This window comes from Triturus cristatus, chromosome 3_2 (genome assembly GCF_964204655.1).
Source record: "Triturus cristatus chromosome 3_2, aTriCri1.1, whole genome shotgun sequence".
Classification (NCBI taxonomy): domain Eukaryota; kingdom Metazoa; phylum Chordata; class Amphibia; order Caudata; family Salamandridae; genus Triturus; species Triturus cristatus.
Genome location: NC_140584.1, coordinates 763636355 through 763658421, shown reverse-complemented (window position 1 = coordinate 763658421; position 22067 = coordinate 763636355). Strand labels below are relative to the sequence as shown.

At 46.3% G+C, this 22067-nt stretch overlaps 1 protein-coding gene across 1 annotated transcript in view; it reads right to left on the bottom strand.

Moving 5' to 3' along the window:
* The window catches only part of PTH2R (parathyroid hormone 2 receptor), a 1278649-nt gene that overhangs the window by 407465 nt on the left and 849117 nt on the right, over positions 1–22067 (bottom strand). The window lies entirely within an intron of this gene.

The following is a 22067-nucleotide window of genomic DNA, read 5'->3' as shown; positions in this document are numbered from 1 at the left end:
ATAGTTGTACCTTTTAGGATCCACTAATATATACATGAGAAAGGCACAGACCTCGATTGGAATTTTAAATCCATTGTTTATGAAGGTGGCAATAAAGTGTACCTCAAAAAAACAAGCATTTATATAACATTATTAGGTGAGGCTTGTAATTGAATGCGCCTCGTTTGTCATGGTTTTAAGCACTCAATAAATAACTCATTATGCATGCACTCTGTCACTCTTCAATGCACACAAGCCTCCAATCATTCACTTGCACTGAACAACTCACACAACAACAATCAAATGCAAACTTACTTGACAACATATGCGAGCTAAATTTAAAAAAAAGAAAAGGAAAACATGCTGACTAAACATGGTGGGTATATGCATGCAATTGTCCATAGTGCAACATTGTTTTAAATTTGCATCATGGCCACTATTTTGGCAACTGTCATGTTTACCTTCTTATAAGAGTAAAACTTTTTAATAATATAACTCCATGATGGTTGCATGGTTTAGAGGCAATGGCTGTGTGGAATTCAGCGTATGCAAAGGAAATTAGCTTTAAGAAAGCAGCCACAAGCACTGTTTCGGAAGTTGCCATATACTCTGAAAAATGAAAAAAGATGAGAAGGAAAGAAATGAAAGAGGATTTATAGAGAGAAAACGGAAAGCCTAAGGATTGGCCACAAGCCCTGGCACTGAAACAGACTTGTTTTAAAGGCAGATAGGCACATTTCATCAGAAACATGCTGTCACTAGCAGAGCAAAAGAGCCAATGGTGGAAGTGGGTTGACACGTTGCCTCCTATTGTGTACAGTCATGGATGAAGGGTAAGTATCATCCATACTGGCCAATGGCAGAAACATTCTGATGCAAACATACCCAATAAATAAGGGTGTGCATGTGCATGTGTGAGTGTGTAAAAGTCTCATCCTCCTCAACTCATTTTGTATTCTATTCGGCAGATTTATAAAGTGCATGTCTACTCTACCAGGGCTTGCTAGTGCTGTCTGAACTAGCTGAAGTACGAGTACATAAGGGGACTAGGGAAAAAGATTAATTTTTAATTTCTTTCCAAAGCTCTTGCCATGAAAGTTTTGCGTGAGCTGTCAAGTTGGGGCTTTACATCTCTCTCTCTCTCTCTCTCTCTCTCTCTCTCTCTCTCTCTCTCTGTCTATATATATATATATATATATATATATATTCACTTAAAAAACCATAGGTTTCACACATGTTATAGTTAGGTGGACATTTCACTCGCAAAGAACCAATGAAATTCCCCCGTTATAGTTAGTTCGGATAACTATAACCCGCGCGCCCGCAATCCACTGCTCATGACGTCACATATTACATCACTCATGACATGGTCAGTGGCATCACTCATGATATCACTGATGACATCATCTTTTTGATAGAGTGGCGGTCGCGCGAGTTATAGTTATCTGAACTAACTATAACAGGTGAATTTCATTGGTTTTTTACGAGTGAAATGTCCACCTAACTATAACATGTGTGAAACCTATGTTTTTTTAAGTGAATTAGCAAGGCTTTTTAAATGCTAATTCCTAACTATAACATGTGTGAAACCTATGGTTTTTTCAGTGAATTTGTAAGTTTTTTAAAATGCTAAGTCATGTATTTATTATATTTTTTACATATTTATTTTATAAATATATATTTTTTTATGGTTTTTCACCGTGCGCGCACGGTGCGCGCACCCCGCGATTTTTAAAAAAAAAATTAAAAAAATTTTTCTGCCTTCGGGGTCCTTCAGGGACCCCCTGACAAAGGCTAGGGGGTCAGGAACTCTCTACCCTGCCCCCTTTTCACGTTTGCCACCTTCCTTTTTCACTCTCGCACTCAAAACAAACAAAATGGCGGCCGACACTTCCTGATTTCGACCGATTCGAACGTTGACTGACATGTAACCACCAATCAGAATTACGCTTGCACACCGTGCGCGCACGGTGCGCGCACCGTGCGTGGCTATAGATATTTATGTACTTTAACTGCAATTTTCTCAGGAACTACTGAACAGATTGACTCCATATATGCAAAAGGCACATCCCTGACCTGAGAACTACTTCTTTGCCAAATTTCAAGTAATTCTGTTTAGCCGTTCTGGCTGTACCTTCGACTAAAGGTCCTATGGGAAAATGCATGGGGAAAATGCGTTTTGGGACCCCCCTTTTTTCTTGGCCCCTGCTTGACGAATCCCCCCGAGACTTTCAGGGTAGGAGCTGAGCGGAGCGCCCCATTCGTTTTGAAAATTTCGCAAGCATTCGTCAACCGGCGCCAAAGTTAATCAAAATAGAATTTTGAGATTTCCTATGGAAACACGGTCCTAACTATAACTATCTACTGGCGACCGCCAGTAGATAATATATATATATATATATATGCGTTATTGGTGAGGACTGTTGTGCTTATTACTCTTCGGTTGTGAGGATCTCCCTCGACCCCGTGAGTTAGTTTACATTGGGCTATTCATGCAGCTGGACACTTCTCCAGGAGATAGCCACACAGTTTTGAGGACGAGGATGCTGTGTTAGAGCACATTCTACTGATCTAATTAATAAAGTTGCTTCAGTTCACAACCCGAGTATAACACAAAATCAATGACATTGGATTTTGCTGGACATTCGAAGCTTTGCAATACCACATGTTACAGCATGGTATTTTTTTTTATTACGTTTCTTCCGTGCCATACTTGATTTTACGGTGATGCTCCACTGAGACATTATGTAAACAGTAGTCCCTCGTAAGTTTTCAACAAGATGTATGCCACTTGTATCGGTCTGATGATGATAAATATATAAGTGCTGTGTGCAGTACTGTCATGCTTAGCATAACCCTGAATGGCTAAGTCATGGTTTTTTTTGTTTTAACTCTGAAGAATGTTTTATTCAGCAGATGGAGTTATAAGACCATTATGATGTTTCAGCCCATGTGATCACAAGCAGATTATGAAAATAGTTCAGGCATTTTGTCGTCTTCACAATGTTGAAAGTACAAGCAGCTCATTTTTCAGTGCTAACTGAGGTGATTTTGTGCTAATCTTCAAAGAAAACTTATAGAAGGTGTTTTAAAAGATGCAATAAGTTATTTTGTACTTCATGTTTGAGTGCAAAGTGATTTTTCGTTTCTTAAAGGTATTAAACGATTCATGCACACATAATGCAATGCATATTTATGCAATAGTTTATGTTTTAAACATGAGGTGTTTTTACCATGTCTGTTAATGTAACACGATAAATAGTATGAGGAAAATGGTGCTCACCAGATTGATGAAGGCTGTTGACACAGCTCAAACACATCTCTCCTGGTTTCTGGGTTGTGAGAGGCCCATTACATTATTCCTGCAGTGTTCGTGTGTGTGCTGGTTTCTTTTGAAAGCAGGGTTTTATATATATATGTAGTGACCAAGGCAGTACGCCGTCAAAACGCGTCTAGGTTGTTCTATGGATTAAAACTTCTATGCCATCATATCACAGAGTCAGTGCCTGTCTGTTTGCCGCCATCAGGATTGGATTGTAATATATATATATATATATATATATTACCTACTGGCGGTCGCCAGTAGGTAGTTATAGTTAGGACCCTGTTTCCATAGGAAATCTGCAACATTCTATTTTGAATAACTTTGGCGCCGGTCGACGAATCCTTGCGAATTTCTCAAAATAGGTGGGGCGCTCCGCTCCGCTCCTACCCTGAAAGTCTCGGGGGGATTCGTCAAGCGGGGGCTGAGATAAAAGGGGGGTCCCAAAACGCGCTTTTCCCATGCATTTTTCCATAGGACCTTTAGACAGGGCTACAGCCCGAACGGCTGAACAGAATTACTAGAAATTTGGCAGAGAGGTAGTCCTCAGGTCAAGGAAGTGCCTTTTGTAGGTTTGGTGTAAATCTGTTCAGTAGATTCTGAGAAAATAGCCTTTAAATCAATATATATATCTGAGCCAGCTTACGGTACGCTTACCGTAAGCTTACCGTACGCGTACGGTGGCGTGCGCGAGCGCGATTCTGATTGGCTGTTACATCTAAGTAAACATTCGAATCGGTCGAAACCAGGAAGCAGCGGCCGCCATTTTCTCTCTCGCACTCTGAGGGGGGGGCTGTAAACAAAGGCAAAAAACATATAAAGGGGCTGTTTAGACAGCGCCCATGCACATAGCCATGTTAGTTGAGTCCTCAAAGATCCCCCAAGGCCAAAAACGGTAAATTTTTATTTTTTGAAAATTTCGCCGATTACGCTTACCGTACGCGTACGGTGCGCTTACGCTAAAAATTTTAATTAAAAAAAAAAACACTCTCTGTGCATGGCATATTATTGTCATCACTTACAAATTAAATTTAACAGATTACCTATCACAAGGAAGCGCATAATATGTCCTCCATGTGCGCACGGTGCGTAACGTGGGCACGCGGTGCGCGTAGCGCACTGCGTGCCCACCTTGCGTGTACGGCACTAACTGCGTAAAGTGGGTGCGCGGTGCGCGAAGCGCACCGCGTGCTCACTGTGCGCGCACGGTGCGCGAAGCGCACCGTGCGCGCACGGAACGAACTGCGTTAAGTGGGCGTGCACGCCACGAATGGCGTAAAGTAACTTAGCATTTAAAAAACCGTACAAATTCACTGAAAAAACCATAGGTTTCACACACGTTATAGTTAGGAATTAGCATTTAAAAAACCTTGCAAATTCACTGAAAAAACCATAGGTTTCAGACATGTTATAGTTAGCGGAAATTTTACTGATAAAAAACCAATGAAATTCCCCCGTTATAGTTAGTTCAGGCAACTATAACTCACGCGACCGCAATCTTCTGCTGATGACATATGTGTCTTTATGAAAAAAAAATATTTGTAATATATGTATAGCTAAAAATTTATGGAAGAAGACATGGGCAAATAAGTGTCTAAATACAGTATTAGCATCAGCAGAGGATTGCGGTCGTGTGAGTTATAGTTGCCTGCACTAACTATAACGGGGGAATTTCATTGGTTTTTTATCAGTAAAATTTCCGCTAACTATAACATGTCTGAAACCTATGGTTTTTTCAGTGAATATATATATATATATATTTTTTTATTATTATTATTTTTTTTCTCCCATTAGAATGTATATATTCACTAAAAAAAACAAAGGTTCCTGGGACGGTATAGTTAAGCTCAGATGGTGAAATTCAGTAGTTACAGTTACGTGAACCAACTATAACTTATGTCCCTGTGTCAGAAAGCACCCATATCAGATTTCACAGGCGTCCCTCCACTAGTACTCCCACCAAACGTTATGTCTCCTGGTGAGGGCAACAGCAGGAGGGAAAGGGGAAGTGGATAAAAAGAGAGATTGCCTTGTTGCGAAGGTTCCTGGAATCTTCCTCTCTACCTTTTGTCTATTCTTCTATTTGGGTTTGGTTACAATACCTGCATTAGGAACCAAAATTATACATGCATACCTCAATAATCCTTCCTATTTCTGTGAAATGCTAACATATTTGTTATTATTAATTCTATTTATCAAATAAAGCAAAGGCTTCTCTCTTATATTGTAGTTAAATGTATAGTTAAGCACAATATTAGATGAACACTGTGCTGGAGGAATTTTAGCACCGAGGAAATGTATAGTCTTTTCCAAAAATCTTTTTAAATCTGGTATTTTCAGTCTTTGTTCTTCCAGGAGTTATCCATAAATACAGTTCACTTGTCAATCAAAAAAAGTAATAACATTTTCTTGTACCAATTTGTTGACTGGGAATAGCTCTTGTAATAAGTTGAGACACTACCTGGTATTGTTCTTCTTGAAGTACTGCTTGCAACTTGCCTTTATAAATACTCCAACTTGAGCTCTCAATTTCTTAGATAATGGCTAGACACTAATGCCACCGAGCATCGAGTAATATTATTATTTGGTATTAATTATGGAAAAAGTCTCTTATGCGCAATTTAGACAGTTACTGAGTACTCAGAAAACACTAGGCACACTACCCGAAAATGCGCTACACAAGCGCCAAGACGCTAATTCTGTCTTGAGAAAAACAACATTTCTTCAAGGAAACTTGCGCTGAGGTAAGACGCTACCAGTGCCTCACGAACTTCAGTTGAAGTACACCGTTTCTAGATGGCAAATGCGCAAAACTCTCTCCGTTCTTCTCATGCCGAGAAACACTAGACTGCTGACTTAAAAAATGTGTATCACTTCCTGAAATCGACTTTGTTGAATCTTTTAGTAAACGCAAACAATGACTCAATGCTGTTTTAGATGCACAATGAAGTCTTTTCCAATGAGGATATTTGCATTTTTGGATTTGACAATTCAATGTACTGGCACTGTCCACAGTGGTCTTGATAGTCTGTAATGCACTGCTTATCACGTCACATATTACATCATTTGTTACATGGTCAGTGACATCACTGATAAGCCCCCCATTTAAAAAGAAAATAAGCCACAGGGAGGTGGTGGTCCCCAGGGCAGTTGAGGAGTCTATGCAGGCCCCCCCCGCATTAATTTATTCAGAAGCCCCAGGTAGGTTTTGGTCTATGGGGCAATATTAAGCCCCAGGAGGGGGGGGACGTGCCCACCACATCGCTTATTTAAAAAATACCTCCAGGACCTTGACCATCCTGTGGCTTATAATTAATGGAGCACAATTGACAGCGCTTCATTAAAAAGAAAAATGTTTTTGGGCCCTGCGGAGGTCTCTATGGGACCCCCCCAAGAGGTGTAGGGGACCATGGAATGTCTACCCATCCCCCTTTGCTTCTTTACATTTTTCATGGGACTCAGCTCAAGCTAACTGTGGCTACCTATTGCCGACGGGCAATAGGTTGTCTATCTATCTATCTATCTATCTATCTATCTATCTATCTATCTATCTATCTATCTATCTATCTATCTATCTATCTATCTATCTATCTATCTATCTATCTATCTATCTATCTATCTATCTAGATAATCATTTAAAGCGTTTTCCCCATGTTAATTTCCTTAGGAAACTTTATACATGGCTACAGACCAAACCGCTGAATGTAATTACACCAATTTTGGCAAAAAAAGTTAGCTGTTGGTACAGAAAGTGCCTCTTTTGTGGTGTAAATCTGTTCAGTAGTTTCAGAGTTATTCAAAGAAATTTCCAGTAGTATATAGAGCTTCTCAGTGGATCCATGACCCTCTCGATCTTGTGCTGAGATCTGATTGGCTGCCAACACTTCAAACAAGGATGTGTTGGCTGCCATCATGTGAGTTGGCTTAAAGTCGAGCCATAGAAAAAAACATTCAAAAAACAGTAGTGCACCATGAGACGTGTTTGCAGAGTGGTGGAGAAAGGGGGCATGACCTTTGAAACCTCTTGCTTTGTGGGACTTACTGGAGGTAACAGGAGGGGTAGTTGACCATCAATGAACCTCAAGAGCCAAGGGGACTTTATCCCCCAACTAGTAGAGTGCCAGAAGGCACGTTTGCAGAGTGGTGGAGAAAGAGTGCATGTCTACCAAAATCCACTAGGTAATTCTAGTGTGTGGGACTTACTGGAGGTCACGGAAGGTAGTTGGCATCCAAGGACCATCAAGAGCCAAGGGGACTTCATTCTCTAACTAGTAGTGGTGTGGCCTCCAACAACCTCTCAGCAATCCTGCTGTGGGGAACTCACTTGAGGTAAGAGAAGCGGTAGTTGGGCCACAAGGATGTCCTTGCCCCCTCTCCATAAAAACATCGACCACGGGCAAAGGGGCTCCCAAGGCTTGCCAATAGCTGCACAAACCCCACCCCTTAAAAGTAAATTTGTATATGGGCGATTGTAGGAAAGTAGGATCTGCATTTATTGTTATCCCCACTTTTTGCCTGGTACCTGGTGCAAAGATATTTTTGACTAGTAATCCTGATAATCAGGGACCCAGTCTCTCTGGTTTCTCCCTTAAATTGGAATGTTTATGTTAGACCTGCCACCTTGGCGTGGGTCTCCCTTCCCTTTGTTTTGTTGACTCATGTGTTTTTGCTGGTGCTAGATGCTTTGGGCACGGTGCCACTGCTATCCAGTGCCACAGTGCAAGTGTTCCATATTGTAAATTGATGTATGGATTAGTGATTCGATGATTGGCTGGTTTGGTTTACCCTAGTACAGTGCACCAGGATTGCCCAGGGCTGGTAATCCAAAGGCTGCTGGTGGGCTTGCAGCACTGGTTGTGTCCCCCACAGAAGCAGCCTGTAAAAGTGTGTCTCAAGTCTGCCATTGCAGAGCCTGTGTGCAGTCTGGTACTGCCATGCTGACTGGGCAAGTGCACCCACTTGCCAGTCCCTAAACCTTCCCTTTTCTTCATATCAGACTCCTCTATGGTAGGCCCAAGGGCAGGGTCATTGTAAATATAAGGTAGGACATGCCCTGGTGTGTGTGGCATGTCCTAATAGTGAATTACAGCCATTTTCATTTTTCACTATTGCAAGGCTATCTGTTCCCCATAGGCCAGAATGGGCAGTTGATCATTACATCTTATAATCCTAACTGACTCAGGGAACATGGTAGAAATTCGAGTTTAGTATGCCTGAACTCAGAATGATAAAATACATCTTTTAGTGAAGTTGGTTTTAACATTCTGTGTTTGAAAATACCACTTTTAGAAAGTAGGTATTTTCTTGTCTAACCATCCAAACCTGCCTCTGATACATTGTGTATTCCTTGTCTTAGTTTGAGTGTCAGGGGCTGGGGGATTCCAGGAGACAGGGTGAGTCAGCACATGGCTGAATAGAGAGATATGCATCTAGATGGGTGGGAAGAGTTGCACCTGGGACCTGAATAGGGCTGTGCCTTCCCTCCACAATGCTGGCTCCACCTCCTGTGGTGCGTCTGATGTCTCTGCCCTGCACTGTGAAAGGAAAGAAGGAGTCATGTAAACAGAGTGCTCCAGGACTGATCAGAACTGGTTTGGACTAGGCAAAGGCCTCTCTGCCTTCAGAGAACAAAGATAAACTGGGTATAAATATTGGGACACAAACCCAATAATTTTTGATCACTTTGGGAAACAAGAAGAAACCGCTAGTTTCCAGATTCTGTGCGCGAGTAACTCTCATAGTCGGGGTGTTTTTCTCTTTAGAGTATCTGTAATCCTGTTTTGTAAAATCATTACCACAATTATCGCATGCAAAGTAAAAACTTAGACTGTGAGCGTTACTCGAACATTAGAGCGCCCCATAGCTAGCCACAGTCACCCCTACTTCTACTGAGAAGACTGCAGGAGAGGTCATCTGCCTGCACTCATAGGATCCTCAGGCAGAGGCTCATCATCAGCCTAGAGTGTCCATAGCTAATGCAGTTCATGTGTAGAAGCTGGCAATATCAGGGGTAAATCAGGGTGCCAGTGACAGAGATTCACCTTTCAAATTACACCTTTGCACACGCAATGCTCGTCCTGTTCATTCTGTTTGTGCAGACACAGCTTTGTTTGACCTTTCTGCGTGCTAACTATATCCTGGAATGTCTCAAGCAGCCAGAATGTGGTATGTTAGTGCAACATAAGCACCTATGCAATTTCCATTGAGTTGGGTAATAAACACCTATAAATCAGGTGATGAAAGGGCATGTGTGTGTGAGTGACTTGAGCTAGAGAATTGGTCAACATTGTTAAACTTGGTCTGGGGCCAGCCTACCAGGCTTCTGTTTAGTCTGTTGCATGTTTTAGGCGATAGGTGTGGGTATTCTCACAGTGGGTGTTTGTCTCTTATGTTTCTCTGTCCTAAGTGTCCTTCCTTCCTTTATTTTATTCCGCTTCCTCTGACTTGAGAGCCATCTATTATAAGCCAGAGATAATTTATGACTATTTAATCAGATATGCATGTCAGGTCCGTGAGTGGAGGTGCTACAGATAAATGTTTATAAGGACAGTCCTGCAGATGAATGTTTGGGTTGAACATTGTTGGTAGGTGGTTTATTAGTATGTGCAGCTAGGTACGTACAGCTAGCAATATCACCAAAATCACAAATAAGTTCCAGTCAAGTCTCAATAAATGAATCCTTGCTTAACCTTGATAGCTTAGTTCACGAGCATTCTGGCTTAACTTAGGAGGTAGATGTGTAAAACATTTAAAATCACTACAAAAAGTAAATACGTAAATCACAACACAAAATAAAAATCCACCAATTTATTAAAATAGGAAATATCTTAATCTTTTAAATGACACCAGAACAACAAAATTATAGGAAATCGGAGATATGATTTTCTTTTTTATTTATTTATTAAGTTTTTGATAAACAGGTTATAATGCACAGTGATGTACTAATCAATGCACCAATCCCCAACATACCCCCCCCCACCTTCCCCTAACCCGGCATGGCTAATGACATTACATAATTCAGTTGGCAGACCATGAGCATCACAAAGTCAATAGATTCTAGGAAACCATGGCAATGAATACAGTTGCGGTAAAAGGCAGTCCAATTTCTAGCACAGAGCAGCCTACACCCAATCACAGAATCACAAATCAGGGTGGCTTAACAGATATACAGTGAGCGGGGCCCAACATTCTTTAGGCCATGAAGCCTCAGACATTTCTTCAGCGTAGACCTATAACTGATCCCTGCAGTAGAGTAAATCGTGTTATCCATTTTTTAACAGTGGGAGTAGATTTTGCCCCCCAGTTCAGTGCCATCGCCCTCTTAGCCATAAGGGTCGAGACTGCAACAATGCGCCAGTTGCAAGGCTTGAGACTCTTAACTCTGCCCAGGAGGCACACATCCGGAGTACAGCGCACAGGTTCCAAAATAACATCAGTTAACACCTTCACCACCCTAGTCTAAAACTCGAATACAGCAGCACACGTCCATGCCAGATGCAGAAAATCAGCGTCTGCCTGTCCGCACCTCACACAATTAGCATTTTCCCACAGCCCAAAGTTGCAATGGGGTATAGTACAATTGGTGCAAAAACTTAAAGTGGATCATACGGAGATTACAGTTCGATGTGAGGCGCCCAGTGAGTGCACAGCAAGTTTGCCACTGCTCAGTTGTTAATGCGGGTACCAATGCCACACTACATTTCAAATAAGATGGGTGTTCTCCTGGCTCATTCTCCCTTTGTGAGGCATTGTATAGCCTGGTAATTAGGCCCTTTTCTCAGTCCCAGCTAGCACCACATGCAGTGCCTGCATCGGTCTAGGCTCTGCTGGAAAGGCCGGGTAGACATCCCTAACCGCTTGCCGCACCCGGACAAATATAAATCCTAGCATAAAGTTGCAACGTCGATACCCTTGTATGTCCTGCAGTGAACTAAACTGCCCCGCTTATACAAATCCCCCAAGGTAGTAATTCTGGCAGCCACAAGTTCCAATAGTGCAAGTTTCTCCCGAGCCGCTGAGATGCCTGGGTGTGCAGCCAGTGGTAGTGACTGGGCATACAGTGAGGTAAGCTGGAACCGTTTGGCTTAGGCCCTCAAGTCCCACGCTGTGCACAAAGCAGGATTTATTTTGGTTCTAGGACCACCCATCCCCCCTGAAAGGGTACCCGCCTGCAGCGGCAATGGGAGAACAGCATTCGCCTCTATTGGGGTTGAAAACACTGTGGAAAGTACCAATAGTGTGCAAACTGCGCTTATGAGCAGAGATAATAGAGCCGTAAATCAGGCGCCTCAATACCCCCGCGGTTGAAGGGCCGCACTAAGACATCCCAACTCCATCTGTGTTTCTTACCACCCTATACGAACATGAGCAATGCAGACTGAAGGGAATGGAACAACGCAATGTTCAACCTAATTGGAATATTTACAAAGAGATGAAGTAATTTAGGCAAAAGAGTCATTTTAATGACCGCGATTCGATCGGCTAGTGAAAGAGGCAAAGAAGTCCACAGCTCCGTCTGCTCAATGATCCGCGTGATCGCCCGGCCATGGTTCTCAGAGATTACCCGATCCGGGTCTCTGTGCAAACATATCCCTAGGTACTTCACCGGATCCTGAGTCCACGCCAGAGGGAAGTCCATTTCTACCGCCAGAGTTCCAGTCATGAGCGGAAACACAACAGACTTCGCCCAATTAATCCCCAGGCCAGAATACCTCTCAAACTTAACATATTCCCGAAGAAGTGCTGGTAGGAAGGTGGCAGGCTCTGTCACGTACAACAGCATATCATCAGCGTAAAGTGAAACCACCAATGGTCGCTGCCGAAAGCGCAACAGAGCTGCAGCATGCCGCTGCCGAAGCTTACAGGCCAACGGCTCTAACGCGAGCGCGAAAAGCATCGGTGACAAGGGGCAGCCCTGACGACTGCTGAGGACACCCATCCATTTACGAGCACTCGTGCTAGAGGCTCCGTGTACAGCACCCTTATCCACCCTTATCCACTGCAAAAAAAACAGAGGAAGGCCCATTCTGGTGAAAACTGTGACATATATTCCCACTGAATGGAATCAAATGCCTTTGCTGCATCAAGTAACACAGCAACTGCCTTGAATGCCGGCTCAACATAATGCAATGTGGATAACACCGTACGCAAATTGTGCACAGGGGATCTGGCTGTCACAAAACCCAACTGATCCGGCAGAACCAGAAGGGGAACCATTTTAGCCAATATCTTGGCATCTATATTAATTATGGAAAGAGGCATATAGGAGTCGCACCGATTGGCAGCCTTTTCGGGCTTAAGGAGTGTCACCAATAGAGGCTCTTTAAGGATGGGTTGGAGTTTTCCCTCATCGTATGCCTCCGCATACACCTCCAGCAGTTGAGGGGCCAATTCATCCACATACGCCTTATAGACCTTACTGGGGAGCCCGTCCAGCCCGCAGCCTTACATGTTGGAAGAGACATAGCTAACTTAACATCTTCAACATCGAAAGGCTTTGTTCACGGGATAACCACCCTAGTGCGACATCGTCAAGATAGGAGTGTATCTCCGTTGGTGGCACTGTAGCTCCCTTCGCATATAGTTTAGTGTAGTACCTGATGATAATATCACTGACCTCGGGAATTGTATAATAGGCCACTCCATCCTCATCCAGCAACTCAGTGACACAAGCCTGATAACTTGGTGCCGCAAGCTTCGGGGCCAGAGACCTACCCAGGCGACCCCTCTCCCCATACTAGCGAGCTATACTGCGTCTAAATCTGTGTAACAGCTCCTGATCCATGGTATGGATTAGTTACTTACCTGTAATCCTAGTTCTCTTCCAGGGGTATCCTCATCAAAGTCATAAGCATTAGAATATTCCCGCCGATGCGCGGGATCCCGGAAACAGTATATTATATGTGCCCCACATATATATATCCATACATATATACCTATATGTATACACAAGCAACTGCAGCCAATAAACACTAGAGCTGAACATGCTGTAAGGAATTTCCACTATACATAAAAAAATAGCATTATAAACATGAGAGACAACATTATAACTTGTTTAGAAACTGTTTTAATGCTCAGAAAACAGCAGAAATTCTTATAAATCACTGAAAGCATAGGAAGCTCCCAGGCTGCATTGCAAATACCCAGTCTAAAAAGACTGAAAAGCTAACTAATAGCTGCATAGCAAAAAACTGACACCGTGCCTTTAAGGCACACCTGACCCCCAACCTCCCATCATGCCTCAGGGGTGGCAGTTAGGTCAGTTGTTCTTTGCGGAGACTGAAAAGTCATGGCACAAAGAAATAATAACCTCTGAAAAAGATAGCACACCTTTGCCCGGGGAGGCGGGAGGGTTGCTTATGACTTTGATGAGGATACCCCTGGAAGAGAACTAGGATTACAGGTAAGTAACTAATCCTTCTCTTCCAGGGGATCCTCATCAATAGTCATAAGCATTAGAATAGAATAGCGAGCCTCACCTCATCGCCCTGCGGGCAAAGGAAAGAAACAGAGAATGAACAGTATGCTTAGATAGACCAAGCTACCCAAAAAGGTTCCTCAAGGAGGCTTGGCCTACTTGGGCATCCGTCCTGGAATCGGATTCTAGGAAGTATTGCCTGGTAAAGGTATGAACCGATTTCCAGGTGGCCGCCTTGCAAATCTCTGTCATTGGAACGTCATGCAAGAAAGCTACTGTGGCCGCTTTCCCCCTAGTAGAATGAGCCTTAGGGGCCAAAGGTAAGGGCCTTTTCGCCAGCTGGTAGGCCAGGGTAATGCAGGAAACAATCCATCTGGAAATGGATCTCTTAGCTGCTGCGAAGCCTGTTCTCATGGCGCCATAGTTGACAAATAGTTGATCCGTCTTCCTAATGCCTTTGGTACTTTCTAGGTAGAATTTAAGTACCCTCTTGAGGTCTAAGGAATGAAGCGACCGCTCAGCCGGGGTCGCTGGGTTCGGGAAGAAGGATGGAAGAGAAATGGACTGATTAATATGAAAATCAGACACTACCTTAGGGAGAAAAGATGGATGTGCCCTCAAGACCACTTTGTGCTGGTGAAAAACTGTGTACGGCTCTTTAGTACACAGCGCCTGGATTTCGCTTACTCTGCGTGCCGATGTAATGGCTACCAGAAAAGCGGACTTCCAAGACAGATGCTGCAAGGAACCTCTGTGGATTGGCTCAAAAGGTGGGCCCATCAATTTGGACAATACTAAGTTCAACTCCCAAGGAGGAGTAGGGTTTCGAACAGGGGGGTAAACTTTCTTCAACCCCTGTAAGAAGTCCTTGACCACCTACATCTGGAAAAAAGAAGGTTGATTGGGAGACCTCCTTTACGCTGTAATGGCAGACAAGTGGACCCTGATTGATGCATACTTTAAGCCTGATCTCGCTAAGTGCAGAAGGTAAGGGAGAATGACATCCTCCTGCCCCTTCGTAGGATCAAGGTGATTCTCTATACACCAAATAAAAAACCTCTTCCACTTAAACGCATAAGACGCTCTTGTGGAGGGTCGCTTCGCTTCTTTCAGAATATGCATGCAATCAGGCAGCAGACCTAAATGTCCGTATTGCAGGACCTCAGGAGCCATGCTGTTAAGTTCAGTGAGGGAAGGTTGGGATGCAGAATCCTCCCGCCCATCTTGGACAGCAGGTCCGGCCTGCAAGGCAGTCGCCTGTGAGGTCGCACCGACAGATGGAGAAGGTCCGGGTACCACCACTGGCGCGGCCAGTCCGGAGCTCTGAGGATCATCTTCATGTCGGATCTGAGCAGCTTGGATACCACCTTCGGAATCAGAGGCAGGGGCGGAAAGGCGTAGGCAAATGTCCCTGACCAGTCCATCAAAAGAGCATTCCCCCGGTCCCTGGACGGTGGAATCTGGACGCGAAGGCGTGGCATTTTGAATTTTCGTCGTCTGCAAACAGATCGATTTCTGGACGACCCCAACAATGGAACAGGTCCGCCACCACTTCATCGTGTAGCACCCAGTCTGGCTGATCTTCGAAGTGCCTGCTGAGTGCGTCTGCTTTGAGATTCAACTCCCCCGGAAGGTGCACTGCCACTATCGAGAGGTTCCGGGCGAGCAGCCAGTGCCAGATCGCCTGTGCCTCCAGGGAAAGAGGACGTGACCGAGTCCTGCCCTGTTTGTTCAGGTAGAACATGGTCGTAGTGTTGTCGGTCTGCACCAGGACTGAATCGGCCTTGATGGCAGGGAGGAACGCCTTTAGAGCAAGGTGGACTGCCCGGAGTTCCAGCATATTTATGTGGTAGCCCTGCTCTTTTGTAGACCACCGACCCTGTATCTGGAGGCACCCCATGTGGGCCCCCCAACCTTGCAGCGACGCATCTGTCACCACCGATTGCACCGGAAGTGGCTGGTGAAAAGGGACTCCCACCATCAGATTGTCCTGACGAGTCCACCATGCAAGGGAAGATTTCGCCACCTGGGAGAGAGAGATTTGATCTCCCCAACGGCCTGTGGACTGATCCAATTGGTCCTCTAGAGCTTGCTGCAATGGTCGCATTCGCAGTCTGGCGTTGGGAATGAGAGAAAATGCAGGACGTCATGGATCCCAGCAGAGATGCTACTTGCCGGGCAGACGGCCTCTGCATCTGCTGCATAAGCCTGCATTTCCGCTTCATTGAAGACAGTCTCTCCCCCGAAGGATACACTCTTCCCACGCTTGTGTCCAGAACGGAGCCAAGGTAGTGGATGGTCTGAGTGGGCTGCTGCACGGACTTTGCCATGTTGACGTGATGGCCGAGAGCGTGCAACTGTCTCAGACAGGTCTGGAAGTCTTTCCTCACCTGTTGCTGGGATGGAGCCTTCAAGCAACCAGTCGTCTAAGTAAGGGTAGACGAATAGACCCTGTTTGTGTAGGCAAGCCGCCACCACTGCCATACATTTGGTGAAGACTCGCGGAGCCGACTTGAGCCCGAATGGAAGGACTTTGTACTGATAATGCTTGCTTCCGACCACAAACCGTAGGTACCTGCGGTGATGTCTCGCAATTGAAATATGGAAGTACGCATCTTGGAGGTCCACCAAACACATCCAATCCCCTACATGCAGATGTGGACATATTTGATGAAGCGCCAACATACGAAACTTCTCCTTGACGATGACTTTGTTTAGGAGACGAAGGTCCAGAATCGGTCGAAACTTGTGCTCTTGATCTTTTTTGGGCACAAGGAAGTACCGGGAGTACACTCCTTTTCCGATTTGCGAAGGAGGAACTTTTTCTATGGCCTGTTTTAGCAGAAGGGCCCTCACCTCCTTTTGGAGCAGCTTTAAGTGGTGAGGACTGGACTTTTTTGGCGGTATGTCTTTTGGACGTGCTCGAAAACGTAGCGCATATCCATTTCGCAGTATATTCAGCACGCAGCGATCTTTTGTGATGCTGTCCCACTCTGCCAGATGTTGTGACGCACTTTCCCCCACTGGAGTGGGCAACGGTCATAGAGGAAGCCACAGCTCATGACTTTCCTCCTCTTGTGGTAGTGGAGGACTGTTGCTGGTGTCCACCTCTGCCCATGGTGGACTTTCCGCCTCGAAACTGCGATTTTCCTTGGGTTTTACTCTGAGACCACTGAGGGGTTTGAACCCTCTGTTGAGGCCCCTTGCGTTGAGTGGGTCTTGAATTCTTTTTTCTTCTCCAACCCCACAGCTTTGAGGGTGTCCAGCTCAGTTTTCATGCGCCCCATCTCCTCATCCGTGTGAGTGCCAAAGAGGGAGGTGCCAGAGAACGGGAGGTTTAAATCCGTTGCTGCGCATCTGGCTTGAGCCCTGTCAGCCGCAACCAGGACGACCTCCTGGCGCATACGCCGTGTGTGTAAGAATGAGCTGAGAGCAGCGCACCATCCGCCGCCGTGCTAATCGACTGATTAGCCACCAGTGACCCTTCAGTGACTATTTCTTCGAAGTCCTTTTGGTCCTCCTTTGGGAGCTTGGACTTAAACCGCTCCATAGAGTCCCAGAGAGCCCTATCGTATCTGCCCAACAGCGCCGCCACGCTGGAGATCTTGAGGGAAGCCGCTGCAGACGAGCAGGCCCTGCGCCCCCGGGAGTCCTGGGTTCTGCTCTCCTTATCTGGAGGAACCGAAGAGGATGCCGATACAGCATGACCCTTTCTTGCAGCCGCCACTATTACTGAGTCCGCAGGAGGGTCCATTTTTACAAAGACAGGGTCAGAGGTAGCCGGCTTATATTTTTTGAGGATACGAGCCGGAACCGCTTTGACGGTCGCTGGGATGAGGAAGGTGTCCATGACGGGTTCCATGATCCCTGGGACCAAAGGCAGCAGTGGACAAGAGGCAGACTTCTGGTGAAGTGTTTCGAAAATCACCGACGTGGTGACTTGGGGGACTGACATCTCAATCCCCAACTTCTGTGCCCCCCTCTGCAGCACCTCATGGTAGGTGTAGATGTCGTCTATGGGCGAGACCCTGGACACTGGGCTGCCCGATAGCGTGGGTGAATAGTCCCTTATTGAGGACCTGGTGGACGAGGAAGATGACGTTGATGGTGATCTCCGATCCCGGCGATGATCACAAGCCCGTGATCCGGCTGAACGCCCCTCCCGCCTGGGGGAGCGCGATCTGCGTCGCCGGCTCTCAGGTGACTTCTCACGTGCTGGCCTGGGAGGACTTGCTCTGTCCACTGCCTACACCAACCGTTGCAGCGGAGAGTCATGCACTTGACTGACATATTCCCGCAGTCTCCGTGTTGCCCCTGAGTCCTGCCAATGATGTGCTGGCAGCAGCCATCTGGGCGACAGTCGTACCGCAGAAATGGTCCCTTGAGTCTGAGGGGAAGACCTGTGGAGTTGGCTGGCAGACTCTCGTGGAATTGCCGGTCGTGGAGATGCCCCTGAGCGTGAGGAGGAAAGGCGCGACGCCGACTCCGTCACCAGGACCACTGACCTGTCCGAGGCCTGCCTCGACGTCAAGCGTGGTCTTGACGTCGATCCATGGCTTCGCCTTCTTTCTCGCCGGGTCTCTCCTCTTCTCGACGTCAAACGACGCCTCGATGTGGACCGACAGCCATGTTCAGTCGGCGAAGAATGCCGCCTCAACGTCGAACGGCGGTGTGAAGCCGACGACAGAAGCCCTCTCTCCCTCGACGCCGAACGCCGTCTTGACGCCGGCGGAGATGCTGCCACTCTCGACGTCGACGTGGATGGTACCCTCGACGCCGAATGTCATCTGGATGACACCGGCGGAGGACTCTTCCCTCTCGACGTCAATCGCTGATGGAGTCGCGACGACGGAGGGGATCGTGCCCTCGACGACGGAGGGGTGACACTCCTCGACGCCGATCATCGCCTGGTTGACGGCAGCGGAGGTTCCCTGCTCCTCGACGCCGATCGTCGTCGAGATGATGACGGCAGAGGTTCCCTGCTCCTCGACGCTGATCGCCGTCGGGTGGACGACGGCGGAGGTTCTCTGCTCCTCGACGCCGATTGCCGCCTGGTTGACGACGGCGGAGGTTCCCTGCTCCTCGACACCGATCGTCGCCGGGTTGACGACGGCGGAGGGGTGATGTCTCTCGACGCCGATCGTCGCCTGGTTGACAACGGCGGAGAGGCTCTGGTTCTCGACGCCGATCGCCGCCGAGTTGACGATGGCGGTCTAGACTTCGACGTCGACGGCGTACCTGCTCTCGACGGCGAGCCCGCTGTCGAAAGTCTCTTCATGGAAACATGACCTACCAGAAGATCTTTTCTCAGCGCCGGTCCCGACGCTGAGGTGGAAGGACGAGAGGACTTGCTTCTAGATGTATCTCTAGGCCTCTTGGAGCCCTTCCTCACCGGAGATCGTCCTCTGGATGGTTGTGCCAGGCCATAAATGCGAATTCACTCTCTGTCCTTCAAAGTTCTCTTGGACAGGTTCTGGCAGTGAGGACATGTCTTGGAATCATGATCCTCCGGTAGACACAGGATACAGACCCTATGAGAGTCAGTCCTGGCCTTCTTCTTGCCACAAGCAGGGCAAGGATCGAAAAGAGATGGCATTTTAAGGTAGAAAAAATGCCCAAAAACTGCCTAAAAAGGACAGCCTCCTACTTCTTTAGATGTAAAACGTCGAAGTAAGTGAAAAAACAGTTGAAAAACAGACAATATTTTCTGACAAACTCAGAAAAAAGTGGAGCTCTGTTGCCAGGATCCTTCCAGAAGGAGCCGGAAAGAACAACTGACCTAACTCCCACCCCTGAGGCATGATGGGAGGTTGGGGGTCAGGTGTGCCTTAAAGGCACGGTGTCAGTTTTTTGCTATGCAGCTATTAGTTAGCTTTTCAGTCTTTTTAGACTGGGTATTTGCAATGCAGCCTGGGAGCTTCCTATGCTTTCAGTGATTTATAAGAATTTCTGCTGTTTTCTGAGCATTAAAACAGTTTCTAAACAAGTTATAATGTTGTTTCTCGTGTTTATAATGCTATTTTTTTATGTATAGTGGAAATTCCTTACAGCATGTTCAGCTCTAGTGTTTATTGGCTGCAGTTGCTTGTGTATACATATAGGTATATATGTATGGATATATATATGTGGGGCACATATAATATACTGTTTCCGGGATCCCGCGCATGGGCGGGAATATTCTAATGCTTATGACTACTGATGAGGATCCCCTGGAAGAGAACGTTATGTTCCATAACAAGATCCCATATTGCAGCTAACGTTGTGGAGGAAAGGGACTTATCGTACTCTGGTTCTAATGTGGAGATTTCAGCTTCCAGCCTAGGAATCCTACGTCTAAGGTCCCGCAACACTCCAGCCTGTGCTCCTATGCAAGTGCCCCAAATCGTTACTTTAAATGCCTCCCACAGCACTCCAGCACTGTCAACTGAACCTTCGTTTTCCCTAAAAAAGTTACGGCTGGCTTCCTCAATGGTCTGTCTAAAGACATGGTCCATCAGCGAAGACAGCTGCAGCTGCCATGTAAACGGTGGTCGCTCACAAGTTGGTACCTGCAGTTCAAGAAGCTCTGGACAATGATTTGAAAGCGTTCGTGCCATGTGACTAACCTTCAATGTCCAGGTACAAACTGTCGCAGTGACTAGCAAGAAATCTATGCGGGACCACGTCCCGTGCACCAAGGATATAAAGGTGCTTTCCTGTTCCCCCGGATGCTGAGTGCGCCATACATTTTGTAAGTTTCCTGCACCCCAAATAACGTCTCTGACGCCTGCTTGAGCCTAGTTGCACCTCTACTCATGCGGTCAAGAGCCCCATCCAAACACACATTAATATCACACCACCAGAGAATCTCAGCCGATGGGAATCCAGCTATACGGCACCATACATCTGTAAAAACGGAAGGGTCATCCACATTCGGTCCATAAACATTCACCAGTAGTACGCTCATACCCCCCAATTGACCATGAACCATCGCCACTCGTCCATGCTCATCTGGTTCAGTCTCCCTTTTTAACAAGAATCAACACACCCCATGAGTATGTATAGTAAGAGGGCGCAATTCGCAATCCCACCCATCTAGCACCCACATTTCATTCAGAAGAGCTAGTAAGATGCGTTTCTTGAAGGAACGTCACTTGCAAATCCATCCTATCCAAGTATGCCAGCACTGCTCTAATTTTTCAAGGGATATTCAGACCCTGCATGTTCCAAGTCAAGCACTTTACTCTACCACTTATACCACTTGCACCATGAGACACCGCCAAGGGGAAAATATACCTCAGCTCTTGTGAATGTTATTCAGTGATGAATCTCAATGTCCTGTTTCAAAGAAAGCAACAGCGCCTATACCTTCCCCTGAACGCCAACCCCCCACCCCCACCCACTTCAGCTTCCCCAACTCGCCAAAGCCATCCCAATGTGATACAAGATGACCCAACCAAAAACAAAGGAGTTGTTTGTGGGGGTACACCCATTCGAGGGGGACGTCTGAGCACTCCTAACCTCCAAACTAGTAGGAGGCGGCTGAGCATGTCTAGGAACTGTGCCACATTAACCATTCTAGAACCCCCAGCGAGCAGTCCATCATGATCCCAACTTCCTAGGGGAGCACATACATATAAAATATAAAGTTTTCTTAATTTCCCATAAACACCAGAAATCAATAAATCAACAGTCCAGCTCCTGAAATGACATACTCTCCTTCTACTGTTCCTCTTCAGCTGCTTCACATGTTCAAGGGCCGCCTTAGGATTGGAGAACATTTTTTAATATCCATCAGGGCCGATCCTCAGCCGAGCAGGATATAGCATCGCATAGGGGACCCCCTCAGATTGTAGGAAAGTTTTCACATTACCAAATTCTCTGCGGGCGGCTTGCACAGCAACAGTAAAGCCAGTGAAGAAGGCCAGAGCATTACCTTGATGGACAATGGAACCCTTATATCTGGCCATCCGCAGAATGGCATCCCGGTCCCTATAGTTTAACACCCTAGCTATAATTGGGCGGGCAAGAGCCCCCGGGACCAGACACGCCGCAAGTGAGCATATTTGACAACTGTTCGGTACCAAAAATATCTTTGATGAGATTTTCTATGTAGGTCTCCATTTTCCCAAAATTGGTGGATTCCAGCAGCCCTGTGAGTCTTATGTCGTTGCGCCGGGACCATGCCTCCAAATCCTCATTCTTGGCCTGAATGAGGGCCAGAACCTTCACCGTATTCAGTGTCTTGCCTGCGGCCTCGCTCAGGCCCTCCTCTGCCGTCGATACGCGTTGTTCCACCTCACCCATGCAGGTGTTTTGTTTCTCCAACTGCGCAGACATATGGTCCAGGCGATGGTTCACTGCTGCCAT